This window comes from Dasypus novemcinctus, unplaced genomic scaffold (assembly GCF_030445035.2).
Source record: "Dasypus novemcinctus isolate mDasNov1 unplaced genomic scaffold, mDasNov1.1.hap2 scaffold_143, whole genome shotgun sequence".
In the NCBI taxonomy this organism is placed as follows: domain Eukaryota; kingdom Metazoa; phylum Chordata; class Mammalia; order Cingulata; family Dasypodidae; genus Dasypus; species Dasypus novemcinctus.
Genome location: NW_026688154.1, coordinates 904677 through 921722, shown reverse-complemented (window position 1 = coordinate 921722; position 17046 = coordinate 904677). Strand labels below are relative to the sequence as shown.

At 39.5% G+C, this 17046-nt stretch overlaps 1 long non-coding RNA gene across 1 annotated transcript in view; it reads right to left on the bottom strand.

The window, feature by feature from the left end:
- Positions 1-321: 321 nt before the first annotated feature.
- LOC131277558 (uncharacterized) overlaps positions 322-17046 on the bottom strand; it is a 28435-nt gene continuing 11710 nt past the window's right edge. The window contains exon 3 of the long non-coding RNA XR_009184713.2: positions 322-401. This is a non-coding gene — a long non-coding RNA (uncharacterized lncRNA). The remainder of the gene's footprint in view (positions 402-17046) is intronic.

Genomic DNA, 17046 nt, shown 5'->3' with positions numbered 1-17046 from the left:
GAGCAGAAACGAGTGGGGCCCCACACCACAAACTGCTATGGGGTAAGCTTGGGCCTGAAGCCCTGGGGCCCTGGAGCCAGAGCACCCCTATAGCCATTGTGGCAGCTGGTGCCCCTGAGAGGAACCCTGTGTTTGGAGGCATTAATGCCCCTACTAGCTGCCAGACACCCAGGGGCCTGCCCCAGCATGGTCCCCTTATTTCTTCTGGTGGAGGCCCAGCACCTCTTGGAGCCATACTGGATTTACATGCACATCCATCCCAACCTTTATTCCTACCAACCCACCAGGAGCAGCCTTGTCTTCAGGGTTCTGTCATCATGAGGCAGGGCTTTGCATGAGACAGAAATGTAGGCCCTCAGCCCATTCACTTCTCTCCAGGTGGGGCTCCACCATCTCAGGGTCTAAAAGGAGAATACTGGTGTGAGGAGTGGAACCTCAAGCAGCCTTAGGAAGCAGATGGGGCTCAAGCAACTGGGCTCCCATCTACCACACAGGAGGTCCAGGGTTTGATGCCCAGGGCCCCCTGGTGAAGGCAAATTGGCTCATGTGGCAAGCTGGCACATGTGGAGTGCTGCCCCACACAGGGGAGCTGCACCATGCAGGAGTGCTGGCCCACATGGAGAGCTGGTGCAGCAAGATGATGCAACAAAAAGAGATATAGAGGAGATACAATAAGAGATAAAGCAAATCCGGGAGCTGAGGTGGCACAAGAAAATGATCAACCTCTCACACTCTGGAAGGTCCCAGAATTGGTTCCCAGAGCTGCCTAATGAGAATACAAGCAGACACAGAAGGACACACAACAAATGGACACAGAGAGCAAAAATGGAGGGGGGGGCAGAAATAAATAAAATTAAAAATAAAAAAAAAGCCTTGTCCACAGGCTGGATCTGAGGTTGCCAAGTTTAAATGTGTCATACAAATCAACCCCTGCTCTCTTCACTTCTAGAGCCAGCTGGAGCCCCAAAGATAAAGGTTTCCATTTCCTCTGCATTCCCTGCAGGTTTGTTCCTGAAGTTGGGGGTTTGGGTTGTCATCTAGTAGGATCCCAGCAGCCAGATTACTCAGGCAGGAGAGGATGCCTTGGCCTGTCTGCTCCAGACATGGAGCTGGCTGAGCTCACTGCTGCCACAGGTGCCTCCTGCCCTGCCCATCTTCCTTGTCAGGCTTCCAGATGTTTTATAAATAAAACCTAATTCTTTTTCTTTTCCATAATATATCTCTGATCTGTAAATCAACTACAGAGAAGCCATTGACTTGCACAATTGGAGAGGGATGAAGCCAGGCTTAACTCTTTAAAGTTTCTGATGTCCCAGGTAACGGGGTGGGGAAAGCAGCAAAATAAATGAAACCTGAGTATGAAGCCTGACACATAAATATTAAAAATGTGTTTGGACTTTAAGGTCTGGGAGTCCAATATATAGTGGATCCAAGGAAAGGATAGATGGGGTGCCCAGGGTAAAAATGACCTGGGGAAGGGAATGGTAGATGGGGAGCAGAAGGTGAAGAGGCCCCTTCTCCTCCCCTGAAGAGGGGGAGACACAGGTGGAGGCCCAAGACAGTGGGCCCAGGGAAGGGGACTCTGACTATGGAACGGGCTGCATCATCACTTGTACATACAATAAAACACAAGTGATACACCCAGTGTTTTGAAGCTGGTGATTTTTTTGCTTTTAATTAAGGTTTAGACAAATCACAGCTCACCTAGAGAGTGTGGGCCTGGCATCAAGGCACTAGGACCAGAGTGAACAAGAGATGAAAATTCACCTCTGCTCTGTAAACAGTGAAATGCATATGCCTAAGATATGAAATATTCTTGGACAATTTGCCTTAAAAAAAAAAAAAAGCATAGGACCGGACAACCAGCAAGATGGTGGCAGAGTGAGGAGCTCCTAGAGTCAGCTCCTGCTACAGGACAGTTAGTAAACACCCTGAGCTATCTGGAGGGAGCTAGCTAAGTACCTGTTTAGGGGCCCCAGGGGACCAGAAAAGCATCCTGCAACATCCTGAAGGAATGGAAGGAGGAGTCTGCCCATGTACAGAGAAGACTTTTAAGTAGAGCACATCATGCCCTGGAGGCCGGTGCCCATCCTCCACTGGTGGCACAATGTACCTCAGGAGCTATTCCATGATTGGAATTGAAAGCTACACTTCCCAAAAATGGGGAGGGAAAAGGTAGTTGGGCATCAACTTCAGCTACTGATGAGTAAATTCAGAGGGCTACAGTATATATTCCTAAGAACAGCTAAAGTTTGAACCTGACTAAGTCAGAAAGAGGCTGGGAGCTGCCATCAAGGGGAAGCAGGACAGAATAAAAATCCCAGGGCTAGTAGGGACCAGCACCTTTCCATCCAGATCAGACTGCAGCTCTAGCATAGGACCCAGCCTCATCTCCAGCAGGGAGGAAGTTGGGAGACCTGCATTAGCCTCTTCGGAAATTACCAGCCACGTTGCAGACACCACTGAATATCCTACTATAGCAGCACAAGCCACCCCAAGAGCTATCCTGTGGCTGGAAATGGAAGCTCCATTTTCCCAAAAACAGGGGAGGAAGAGATGGTTGGCCACTGATTTCAGCTACTCATTAGTAAATTCAGCTTGTTAGAGTCTAACCCTAAGAACAGCTTAAGTATGAACCTGTCCAAGTCAGAAAGAGACTGGTGGCCACCATTTTAACTCTGCCCCCAGCAGGGGAAGCCAGCTGACCAAAAATCATGGTGACCATAGGGACCAGTTTCTTTCATCCAGATCAGGCAGCAGTCCTATCCTAGGCTTTAGCCCCACCTCTCGCAGGGAGGAACCTAGTGGGTCCTGCACCAGCCTATACAGGTAACTGGAGGAACCTTTAGCTGACACGGACTGAATAATCAGAAGTCTACCAGGACAACTGTGGTCATCTTGGACCTGCAATGCATAGATTGCTGCCCATGCCTGCAGCTCCATCCCTGACCCAGGCAGGATTGAAAGGGGTGTGAAGCTTCATCAATCTCTCTGGGCAACTATGGTCTAGGTCTGCATGTCTTGAATTATTCCACACAGCTGTGATTCTGTCCCTACCCCTGGCAAAGGAGAAAGTTGAAAGAAGCTTCATCAGTCCCTGAGTAATGAGAGCAGCTTAAGCCTCCACAGCTTAGAGAACCAATGACATCCTTGGCTCCTACTGCACAACCAGCAAAGGAGAAAGGGCAGAAAGCCATAAACTAAAGAGAAAAACTACACCCAGAATAAATACTTTACTACTCCGGATGCCAAGACACCAACAAAAATTATAATCCACACCAAGAAATAGGAAGATATGACCCAGTTAAAGGAACAAGATAACCCACCAGATCACAGAAAGGAGTTGAGACAACTAATTATAGAAGTTCAAACAAATCTCATTAATAAATCCACTGAGATGGCTAAAGAGATTAAGGATATTAAGAAGACATTGAGGGAAACGGACTTTGGCCCAGTGGTTAGGGCGTCCGTCTACCATATGGGAGGTCCGCGGTTCAAACCCCGGGCCTCCTTGACCCGTGTGGAGCTGGCCCATGCGCAGCGCTGATGCGCGCAAGGAGTGCCATGCCACGCAGGGGTGTCCCCCGCGTGGGGGAGCCCCACGCGCAAGGAGTGCGCCCGTGAGGAAAGCCGCCCAGCGTGAAAAGAAAGAGCAGCCTGCCCAGGAATGGCGCCGCCCACACTTCCCGTGCCGCTGACGACAACAGAAGCGGACAAAGAAACAAGACGCAGCAAATGGACACCAAGAACAGACAACCAGGGGAGGGGGGGAAATTAAATAAATAAATAAATCTTTAAAAAAAAAAAAAAAAAAAAAGAAGACATTGAAGGAGAACAAAGAAGAATTTGAAAGCATACATAGCAACTTAGCAGATCTCAGAATGAAAGGTGCAATAAATGAAATTTTAAAACACTGGAATCATATAATAGCAGATTTGAGAAGGCAGAAGAAAGGAAGGATTGGTGAGCTGGAAGAAATGGCCTCTGAAAGTGAACATACAAAAGAACAGATAAAGAATGGGAAAAAATGAACAAGGAATCAGGAAACTAAATGACAGGAAAAGATGTGCAAACATACATGTCATGGGTGACCCAGAAGAGAAGAGAAGGGAAAAGGAATATTTGAAGAAATAATGGTAGAAAATTTCCCAACCCTATTGAAGGACATAGATATCCATGTCCAAGAAGCACAATGTACTCCCATCCAAAAAAATTCTGAATAAATCAACTCTGAGACACATACTAACCAGAATATCAGATGCCAAAGACAAAGAGAATTCTGAAAACAACAAGAGAAAAGCAATGCATAATATCAGGGATACCCAATAAGATTAAGGGCTGATTTCTCTTCAGAAACCAGGAAGGCAATAAGACAGTGGCCTGATATATTTAAGATACTGCAAGAGAAAAACTTCCAGCCAAGGATCTTATATCCAGCAAGACTGTCTTTCAAAACTGAGGGTGAAATTAGAATATTCACAGGCAAAGAGAAACTGAGAGAATTTCTGACTAAGAGGCAAGATTTTCAGGAAATACTAAAGGGTGTGCTAGACCCTGACAAGAAAAGACAGGAGAGAGAGGCCTGGAAGAGAATCTAGAAATGAAGATTATATCAATAAAAGTAAAAGTGGAAAAGAATGGTGAAAATAAAATATGGCAGATAAAACTCAAACAGTCAAGAATAAACTTAACCAATGATGTAAGGTACTTGTATTCATAAAACTGCAACTCAATGTTAAAAAAATTTTTTTTTAAGTTCTAAATAACTGGAAGACTATTCCATGCTCATGCATTGGAAGACTAAATAACATTAAGATGTCAATTCTACTCAAATTGATATACAGATTCAATGCAAGTCTGATGAAAATTCTACCAGAATTTTTTTTAATTGAAAACACAATTATAAAATTTATTTGGAAGGGTAAGGGATCCTGAATAGCCAGAAACATCTTAAAAAGGAAAAGTGAACTCTCACCTCCAGACTTTAAATCATATTTTCTAGGTATAGTGGTTTAAAAAAAACATGGTACTGCCATAAAGACAGACACATAGATCAATGGAATCAATTTGATGGTCCCGAAACAGACCCTCACAGGTATGGTCAAGCCATTTTTGACTAGCCTGTCAAACCTACACAGCTCAGGCACAATAGTCCATTCAACAAATAGTGCTGAAAGAACTGGATATCCATAGCCAAAAGAAGGAAAGAGGACCCCTATCTCACACCTTATCCAAAAATTAACTCAAAATGGGCAAAAACTTAAAAATAAAAGCAAGAACCATAAAACTTCTAAAGAAATTGTAGGAAAGTATCTTCAAGACTTGGTGGTACGTGGTGGATTCTTAAAGAAGATAAGAGGAGGACTGAGATGAACTACTGATGGTTAATATATGTAGAAGTTTTAATTAGTTTTGCTGTAAAAGTGTGGAAATGTATAGAGTAGATGGTAACATATAGTGAGTAAAAGCTAGTTAACAATTGGGGATGTGGCTGAAAATGGTATTCTAGATATGAAATGCCAAGTGACAAAATGCTAAAGAATAATCTAGGAACTTGAATAGCACAGTAAACCAAGAGGTGGATGAGAATTGTGTTTGATGGTATGGATGCAAGAGTGTCTTTGTTAGCTAAAGCAAATGTACATCATTACAGTAAGGTGGTGGGAATGTGGAGAAGCATGGGAAAAATACAACTGGAAGGAGCTATGGACTCTTGTTAGCATTAATGATATAATATTCTTGCTTCTATGCCAAAGATGTACTGTGTTGATAATGGGGCAGTATGGAAAATGTGTGCCAAATGTACACTATGGTCATGGTAACAATCAGATGATATTATCTGGTCTGTAACAAATGTTCAGATAGAGGGGTGTTGTTTGGGAATTCTGTACATGTGCATGATTGTTTTGTAAGTTTACAACTTCTGCCATAAAAATATACTTAAAAAATAATAATAGGGTGGGTTGCAGGAAAAATACACCAAATGTAAGATAAGGACAATAAGATTTTGACAAAAATCTTTCATAATTTGTAAGTAACATCTCACAAAAATGCAAGGTGTTGGTGGTGGTATATGGGACCCCTGCATGATGGTATACATGTTTGCTTTCTAAGTTCAGAATTTTTACCATACTTATTATGAATGATCATATATAAATGATATAAAGATAATAATAGGGTGGGTTGGGGAAAATATTTTGGTTAGTAATAATATTGTGACAATGCTCTTTAATCATTAGTTAAAAATGTTTAACAACAATTCAAGGTATTGGTGGTAGGGTGAGGTATGAGAGTCCTGTATGATGCTATATATGTTTGTTTTATAAATTCACAACTATTATTATACACTTATTGTTTATGTATGTGTATGTATGAGTGGTATACTTTAATAAATTAAAAAAATTTTTTTTTAAATCATGGGACCCACTGAGTCCATCTGGGTAACAGCACTGGAAGGAGACTATCTGGGGAGTCAGGCAAGCTAAAATTAGATTTCAATTATAAAACAAAGTAAAAATTAGGTATTTTTTTAAATCACCATTTTACAGATGAGGGATAGGTACAAAGATCTCAAAGTACTTCTCCTGAAGTGACCCACCAAGTACATGTCAGGATGTAAGTACAGGGAAGTCTAACTTTAGGCTAAACCACTGTGGAAATGACTTCACAAGAGTCACAATTCCATCCAAATTGGGCTGCCTTCAAAGCCCATGGTTGAGCTTCAACTACATCCAAGGGCTGCAAATATTATGGTCTGAAACCACCTCCCCAGCCAGGAGAGACATCATAGAGATGGTGGAAAGAGCCACTGTCTCCACTTTTTATACTCTATTAAATAAACAGTGAGTGCATGGTGACAGTTTAGGTGACCCTGTGCTAGGCACAGGGCAAGGAGAGATTAATTAAACCTTATGGGAGTGACAGTCCAGGGAACAAGAGATAAAGAATCAGCAAATACAACTTGAAGAAGAGTGGTCAGTGGCAGGATAACAGAGCAGGTAAGAAAGATGCTGTGAGTTGATGAAGTTCAACCTGCTGCCCACATAGGATGTCTAAGGTTTGGTTCCTGGTGCCTCCTAAAAACAAACAAGGAAAGAAATGAATAAACCAACTCAAAGGAGCCTATGTGGCTCAGTGGTTCAGTGCCATCTTCCCATATACAAGGTCCCAGGTTCAATGCCCAGTCCTGGTACCTCAAAAAAAAATGTTACCAAAGTCAGAAAAGACAAGACTGGAGCTGGGGATCAAAAGAGGAGGAGAAAGCAGCCAAGTGGTGAGGGGTTATTTCCACATCAAGGAAATAGTTAGTGACAAGTGGAGAAGGAAGACAGAGCTTGATCACTGCATGACCTCCAAGGGAGGTGGGCATGGCAAATAAGCCCATTAAAATTGGGCAAAGTATTTAAATAGACATTTCTACAAAGAAGATATACAAATGGTAAATAAGCATATGAAAATGTGCTCAAGTCCACTAGCCATTAGGGAAAGGCACATCAAAAGCATGATGAGCTATCCTTCACACCCATTCAAAAGGCTATTATTTTTTTAATTGGAAATAGCAAGTACTGGTAAGGATGCATATAAATAGGAAACCTTGTACACTGTTGGTAGGAATATAAAATAATGCACTGGCTGTGGAAAACAGCTTGGCAGTAACTCAAAATTAACCTAAAATTACCATATGAACTGGCAATCCCACTTCTGCATATATATCCAAAAGGATTGAAAGCAAGGACTCAGACAGGTATTTGTATGCCAATGTTCAGAGCGCAATAAAGAAAATGTGGAAGTCAAATAACTACCAGAAGATGAATAAACAAAATGTGGTAAATACATATGATGGAATATTATTCAGCTGTAAGAAAGAATGAAGTCCTGATACATGCATCAACATGGATGAACCATCAGGACATTAAGTTTGGTAAAATAAACCAGACACAAAAGGACAAATATTGTATGACCTCACTGATATGAACTAAGGATAAGAACCAAACTCACAGAATTAGAATCTAGAATATGTTACCAAGGGATAGAATGGGGGTAGAGAATGGAGCGCTCATATTTAAATTGTGCAGAATTTCTGTTTAGGTTGATTGTAAATGTTTGGGAATGGATAGTGGTGATGGCAGGACATTACTGTGAATTATATGTTTGTGAATGTGGTTGAGAGAATTTGTTTAAGATCTTGTACATTAGTAGGAGGAAAGCTAGAAGCCTAAAGATGGGATTGTTTAACTAAGTGAAAACTGTTATGGATGATGGACTGAGGTTAATAGTACAAATATAAGATTGTTCTTTCATGAATTACAACAAATGTATGGCACTATTAAACATGGTTAATAATAGGAAGGTAGATGGAAAAAATACACCTAATGTAAATTAAGGATTACAGTTATCAGTAATACATTATATTCATTCATCAATCCTCACAAAGCTGACGCACTAATGCAGAGTCAACAATAGAGGTATACACAGGAACATTATTTTTTTACATGAATTTTCTGTAAACATACAACTTCCCTCATTTAAAAAAATTGCAGTAATTTTAAAAAGCATTAAGCTAAGTGAAAGAAACTAGACACAAAGTACCACATATTCTATGATTTCATTAATATATACGTAAAGATAAGTCTATAGAGATGGAATGAAATTAGTGGTTATGTAGGGCTGGGGAATGGCAGAGGGACTGGGAGGTGACTTCTAAGGAGTATAGGGCTTTCCTTCTAGGAGAGATGAAAATGTCCTAAACTTGATTGTGGTGAGGAATGCACACATCCGTAATTATACTAAAGTACACTTTGGATAGATTATATGGTATGTAACTGTATCTCAATAAAACTGCTTTTAAAATTTGGGGCACACATTGTGGAGGTTCTTGTAGGCCAGTGTAATAGTCTTGCATTTTACTGTAAGCTGGGAATGCATGGGGGTTTCAGTAAAGAAAAACAAGGGCCAAGACTTGCCTGAGGTTTTAACAGGATCATTCTGGCTGCTAGGTAAGAATGGACCACAGTGGCAAGCAGGTCAAAGGCAGACCAGTTAGGGAGCTACCACAGTAGTCCAGGCAAGTGATATGGTGGATTAGACAGAGCAGCAGCAGTTAGGGAAACCAGGTGGTTGGGTTTTACACATATTTGAAGTAGCTGTTGCTAGATTACTGTGGGGTAAGAAAGTGACACAATCCCAACTCCAAAAGACAGAGGAATGAACAAACAGGAGGAATGCAACTATGCATGAAAGTAGACTATTATTATTCTAATAATGTAAGAACTTGTAACATTGATATAAATAAAGGCAGTGGACACAGAGGTTCTGAGGAGAGGGAGAGGGAAGAATAGGTATAATGCGGGGCATTTTTCAAACACTGGAATAATTTTGCATACTGCAATAACAGAGACAAGTCATTATACATTTTCTCAAAACATATAAAAATGTGCTGTGCAAAGCGTGAAACATCATGCAAACTATAGACCATGCTTAACAGCAATGCTTCAATATGTGCTCATCCCATGAAACAAATGGACCACACTAATGAAGGATGATGTTCATGGGGAAAACTGTGTTAGGGGGAGGGAGTAGGGTATATGGGATTCCACTATATTTTTGATGGAATATCTATGGCATCTAAAGCACCTTTAAAAATAAAGAAATCAAAATGCTTTTAAAAATTGTGACATTTAAGCAGAGGTATCAATGGAGTTGTGATGTTAGGCAAGAGAAAGACTGGGGTATCATCAAAACTATTTGATATTTGAAAACATGGAAACAGATTCTGAAGAGAGGGTGCACTGAATGAAATCCATAAAAAATAAAAATGATACACGGCTCTTCACCAAAATTTTAAAACTACAGATCTGTAAAAAAGAAACTATAAAGGCAAACTACAGACAGGGACTAATATTTGCAAACTTAACTATGACAAGGAAAGAACACATACCTAGACTATCTGAAACTGATATCTGGATAGGTATCTACAATATTGGGAGCGGCTATGGCTCAAGCAGTTGAGCACTTGCTTCCCACAAGAGAGGTTCTGGGTTCAGATCTAAGTACTTGCTAAAATAAACAAAAACAAAAAACAAGCAAACAAAAAATTTTTAGGGGATCCCATGTGGCTTGGTAGTAGAGCACTGGCTTCCCACTTATAAGGTCATGGGTTCAACCTCTGGGCTTAATACCAAGAAAAAAAAACAAAAAAAACACACAGGTATTCTAGAATAAATTAAAAGAATTTCCAAAATTCTCAAAATTCAACCATGAAAAAACAATCCAGGGTGTCACAGGGTGACAACTGCTACCGGTTTTCACCAGACTGAGGTGTCCCTCAGGCCGGTGGGCTCAAACTAGTTGGCCCCGGGGGAGTGAGGACGGATACGGAGACTATGCACACTCCAGAGACAGGGTTCTGGACCAAGTCTAACTTTATAACATAGAAACAGCTATTTATAGTTCAGGGCAATAGGGAAGGGGGCTAGGTGGTATTAGATTGGTGGTATTAGATTGGTGAATATATGCCCAAACAAGGAGAGGGGTAAGCTATGGGGGACGGTTAGGTTGATCATGTAGTCTGAGCTTTTTCATGCCATACTGCCTGATTGGTGGGTATCAAACAAAGGGAAAAGGGCTCAGAGAGGAGGAAGAAGACATGGTGTAGCTGGACAGGGCCTGGTTGCCATTCTGTCTGACCTTGTGGTCAGTGGTTATTTTGTTTAGCTGTGTGGTTGCCCTTAGAGACAGCGTATTGGCAACTGATAAGCTATGCCTTGTCGGTTGTGCACAGGGTGCTCTTGGGCGCTTTTATTTCTCCTACACCAGGGAAGTGGCTGTGGCCCATCTCCAGGGCCTCCTTGTGAAGGCAGGCCCACCCACAGGCTGCTGATCGCTGCCTGGCCCACACATGCTGCAGAGAGCAGATTCAGCAAGGTGACACAACAAAGGAGGGAGACAAGCAAACAAACAAACAAACAAACAAACACCACCTTCCAAGGCCTGCAGCCTGGAGCTGAACATCATGGGAGGAGGGCCAGGGCAGCTTCCTGCACTGCCCATGTGCAGGCCCCACCCAAGGCCTCTGGACTGGGGATGGCCCCACGCACTTCCTGCTTCAGGCACCCAGTGCTCAGCTAGTGGATCATCTGAACCATTCAACTTCTGAGTGTTCTTTAATCTTGAACATTCTCCATTTAATATTTCAGCCCTTTCAGCTTTTCACTTTATCTACTTAAGCATTATCTTGTCACCCTATTTCTTAGAGATTATACTTCAATTTTGAGCTGTATTTCCATTTTTCTTATTTCTTCTCATTCACTTTTTGAGTTTTAAAAATTTATATCTTATCATGTATTTCATTTTCTTAATGCCTATTATCTACTTTCAGAAAGCATATTTCAGTACATAATATAGATCATGACAAAGAGCTTTCACTCATTTGTTGTGGATTACTCTGCACTTACTCCTTTTCTCCCTATATTACTTTGATACTTTAAAATAACTGTTTTTTCTCTTGGTTTTCATATGATTAAAAAAATTTTATAGAGAGAATTGAGACTGAAAATAGCTTTCCAACAATACAGATCTGTTTCTCTTTCTACATGTTTTATGAAATGTTTTAAAGTATGGATGCTTTCTTCCTGATATTTTCAAATTCTGTACTTCCACCACTCTTCCAAAAGGGTCTTCACTCAATTCATTACCTCTCCCACACCTTTTTTGGTCTATTTTCTTTCTCCATCTGACCATTGAATGTTCCTTTTACATGTACTCCTCTCTGGAGAAATATTTCCATGTTGCCAAAATCTAGTCATTCTCTATACAAGTCTACAGATTTTCAAAATCAATGATCTATGAAAGTCTATATATATTCAAAAGTAATATGTATATGTTATTTCAATACATTATACTATATTTCATTTCTGAATTATCTTGTTTTTGTATATTTAATGCATCATATTCCTACAATCCTTAGTTGTAGTTTCTTATACTTTATGACTACAGTTACTAATTTTCTATTTAGTTTTAAATCAACCTATTTTCATACATATTTGGTGTTAGCAATCATGATTCATATTCTGCAAATTTTGAAACATTTTTATTGCTTTAGATTCATAATCCAATAGGTTCAGGGTCATTTCTATCTGGACTACAATATTACAACCATATGGCTTTACACCTATCACCAGGCACACACATGGTCCTCAAGGATTCTGGTTAATACTTGTTCTTACTCTAGTTAAAGAACTGTTTTATAAATAACCTCTAGAAAGAAAAATTCATTTAATAGGGTTTATTGAATTTTTAAAATTTAAGAACACATCAACATATTTCAGGCATAGTCTATCATGATCTTATTATTAAACATTGAACATATGGACATTAGTGAGAATTAAGTTCTTCAAAATCATAAAAATGTAGGTATCCAACAATTAACTCACATTCCAGGATTTCAAAAATGCACTCACAGGATACCTATAATCTGGGGGCTTTCTGCTGCTCACTACGTGGATGGTCATTTGTGGAAGTTATTCTACTCTGTTCACAGCTGCATTTTAAAAATCCACAGCTAACATCACACTCAAGAGTGAAATACTGAAACTCTTTCCCAAGAGTTCATGAACAAGATAAGTTAACTCACTTTCATCACTGCTTTTCAGCATTGTACTATAAGTTCTAGCCAGAGCAATTGGGTAAGAAAAAGAAATAAAGTCATCCATACTGGAATGGAAGAAGGAAAGCTATCCCTATAAATGACATATCCCTTTTAATACATAATTCCAAAGAAGTCACAACAATACTAGTGAAACAATAAAGGCATAAAGCAAACTTGCATAGTATGAGATAAATGCACAAAAGTCAGTTTTGTTTATACAGCACAACAAAAAATAAGTCCACTCAATCAGCCGCTAACAAATAAAATAGCTAAGAATGAATTTAATGAAAGGATAAAACACATGAACACTGGCAAACAAACTGAATGAAACTAAAGAAGACCTAAACATATGGCAAGACATCCATTGTTCAATGATGATAAGATTATATTATTCTAATATCAATACTTAACATAGGGAGCTACAGATTCAATACAATAGTTACAAAAATCCCAGCACCATTTTTGTTTACAGAAATGGAAAAAACCGATTCTCTAATTTAAATGGCTTCAATAAGTGTCTTTAATAGAGAAAACAATCACCTTTCTTCCTTGTGAGACTGGGATAGACTAATTTATATAATATGAGGAGGGCTTTCATTGAGATCTGGTTGACTTGGGTAGGAATACGTGGGATTCTCTGAGGGATACTGGGGTTCACAGAAATTTGAGTCCTAATTCTCCCTGTTAATGGAGGGCAATATTTTTCTGTAAATTTCATAGGGACACAGAGGCCAGGATGTGGAATATCTCTGAGTACAGAGCTGTGTCTCCATTGCCATATTTTCATTCAGGCTGGGTGAAGTTTTTGGTTCTCAGAAGGAAGTAGAGGACTCTGAAAACACAATAATTGACCAAGTCCCCTCCTCTTTATACCCTAAATCTCAGGATCTGCAGTGAGTTAAGTATGAGCAAGGGTATGAAAATTCACTCAACATCAGTAGTGACCAGTAAAATTAATAAGAAAATTAGAAGGTCTCACTGCTCTTGGAGTGCACATGATCTGGGAGAGGAAGGACTGAAATAGGAAGGTGCACACTCCAGGATGCTGAGGGAGTTGTTTAGTTCTTTAGTCAGGGAAACACCTGTTGTTGACCACCTCTAGAGTTCTCATATCATTCTACTTTTCAACTCCAGAATTTCTATTTCCACTAAATTTATACTTTCTAGCCCTTTATTGATATTCTCTACTTGGAGAGATATCATTCTCATGTTTTCCTTTCACTCACTGAGCAGATTAAAAATTTGTAGATGCACTAATCCAGAAAATGGGTGTTGATGGAAGTGGGTACTGCTCATCTCTTTTGAAAAAGAATGGTTCAAACCCCGGGCTTCCTTGACCTCTGTGGAGCTGGCCTATGGGCAGTGCTGATGTGCCAAGGAGTGCTGTGCCACACATGGGTGTCCCCTGCTTAGGAGAGCCCCACATGCAAGGAGTGCACCCTGTAAGGAGAGCCACCCAGTATGAAAGGAAGTGCAGCCTGCCCAAGAATGCATTGCATGCATGGACAGCTGACACAAGATGAGGCAACAAAAAGAAACACAGATTCCCATGTCGCTGACAACAACACAAGTGGACAAAAAAGATGCAGCAAAATAGACACAGAGAACAGACAACCAGAGTGGGGGGGGGGGAAGGGGAGAGAAATAAAAATAAATAAATCTTTAAGAAAAAAAAAGAACAATCATGAACACTTATGCACTGAAGCAGGGCACCTCAAAATACATAGGCAAACAAGGAAAAAAACTAAGTGGGGAAATGCATGCCTCTACAATTACTCTGGGGGACTTTAATACACCAATATCACCATTAGGCAGAACATCTCAATGAGAATCAATAAAAAAGTAAAGACCCTGAATAATACATTAGAGGGTCTGGACCTAATAGACATATACATAACATTACACTCAAATACAGTGGGATATATATTATTCTTGAGTGCACATGGATCATTCTCAAGAACAGACCACATGCTAGGCAACAGAACACCTCTCAATGAATTCAGAAAGACTGAAATTACACGAAGTAATTTATGTGACTAAAATGCACAGAAGCTGGAAATCAGCAAGGGGCTGAGAAGCAGATTAGGCACAAAGATATGGGAGTTAAACAGTACACTCTTAGACAAACAGTGGGTCAAGGAGAAAATTGTAAAGAAATCGGTAACTACCTTAAAATGAATGAAAAATAATAACACAGCAACATAGCATAACCTCTGGGATGCAGCAAAAACTGTACTGAGAGGAAAACTCACAGCTATAAATGCTGATATTAAAAAAGAAGAAAGTGCTAAAATCAAAGACTTAACTGCACATCTGGAGGAACCAGAAGAACAACAACTAACCCCAAAGGAAGTAGAAAGAAGGAAATAACAAAGATTAGTGCAGAACTAAATGAAATTTAAAATAAGAAAGGACTAGAAAAAATAAAACCAAAAGCTGGTTCTTAGAGATCAATAAAATTGATAAACCCTTAGCTACACTAACAAGGAAAAAAAAAGAAGATGCAAATACAAAAAATAAGGAATGAGGAAAAGGATATCACCACTGACCCCACAGAAATCAAGTTTATCATAAGAGGATACTTAGATAAACTGTATGCCAACAAGAATAATTTAGAATGGGCAAACTCCTAGAAACACACAAGCAGCCTATGTTGATGAAAGAAGAAAGATGAACTCAACAGACCAATCAGAAGTAAGCAGATACAGTCAACAAAAATCTCCGAACCAAGAGCCCAGACCTGTTTCACATGTGAATTCTATGAAACATTCCAGAAAGAACTAACACCAATCCTGCTCAACAAACTCTTCCAAAAAACTGAAGTAGAAGGAACATTGCCTAACTCATTCTATGATGTGAACATTAACCTAAAACCAAACCCAAACAAAGATGCTACAAGAAAGGAAAATTACAGGCCAATCTAATGAACCTAGATGTGAAAATCCTCAACAAAATACTTGCTAATCATATTCAACAACACATCAAGCAAATTTCACACCATGACTAAGTGAGTTTCATCCTGGGTATGCAAAGAGTGTTAAACATAAGAAAATCAATCAATAAAATACACCTCATAAAGAGATCAAAGGAATAGAAACACATGATAATCTCTACAGATGCAGTAAAAGCATTTGACAAAACACACCCTTTCCTGATTAAAACCCTCCAAAAGACAGGAATAGAAGGAAACTTCCTCAACAGAACATAAGGTATATATGAAAAACCAACAGCTAAATCATATAAAATGGTGAAATCCTAAGAGCTTTTGCTCTAAGACTGGACACAAGACAAGGATGTCCACTGTTACGGCTCCTGTGTAACATTGTGTTCAAAGTGTTTGCATGAGCACTGCAGCCAGAAAAAGATGCAAAAAGCCTCAAAATTGGAAAGGAAGAAGTACAAGTTTATTTACAGACAACATGATCCTATACATAGAATGCCCTCAGAAACAAAGCTTCTAGAACTTATAGTTCAGTAAAGTCACAGGATATAAGAACAATGCAAAAAAAAAAATCAGTAGCATTCTTGTATACCAATAATGAGCAATCTGATGAGGAAATCAAGAAAAAAATACCATTTACAATAGAAACTAAAAAAAACCAAATACCTAGGAACAGTTTAACTGAAGAAGTAAATGACTTATATGCAGAAAACCACAAAGCACTGTTACAGGAAATCAAAGAAGACTTAAATAAATGGAAGAATATTCCCTGCTCATGCATAAGAAGACTAAATATCATTAGATGTCTATCCTACCCAAACTAATCTACAATTTAATGCAATCCCAATAAAAATCAACACAGCATTTTTTAATGACTTGGAAAAACTATGAAACTTATTTGGAAGGGCAAGAGTCCCCAAGTATTCAAAGACATATTGAAAAAGTAAAATGAAATTGAAGCAATCACACTACCTGACTTTAAAGCATACTACAGAGCTAGAGTGGTCAAAACTGCATGGTACTGTCACAAGAATACACATACTAGCCAATGGAACTGAACTGAGAGTTCTGATATAGATCATCACATATACAGTCATTTGATATTCAACAAGGCCACCAAATCCACTCGGCTGGGAAAGAATGGCCTCTTCAATAAATGGTGCTTGGAGACTGGACATAAATAACCAAAGAATTAGAGGAACACCATCTCACACCTTATAGGAAAACTAAAGATGGATCAAAGATCTAATTATAAGAGCCAAAACCATAAAGACCTTGGAAGATAAGTAGGGAAGCTTCTATAGGACCTTGTAATAGCAAATGTCTTCATGAACTTCAATCCCAAAGCATGAGAAGCAAAAGAAAAAAATAGATAAATGGGACCTCCTCAAAATTAAAACCTTTTGCACCTGAAAGGAGTTTGTGAAGAAAGTGAAAAGACAGCCTCAGCAATGGTAGA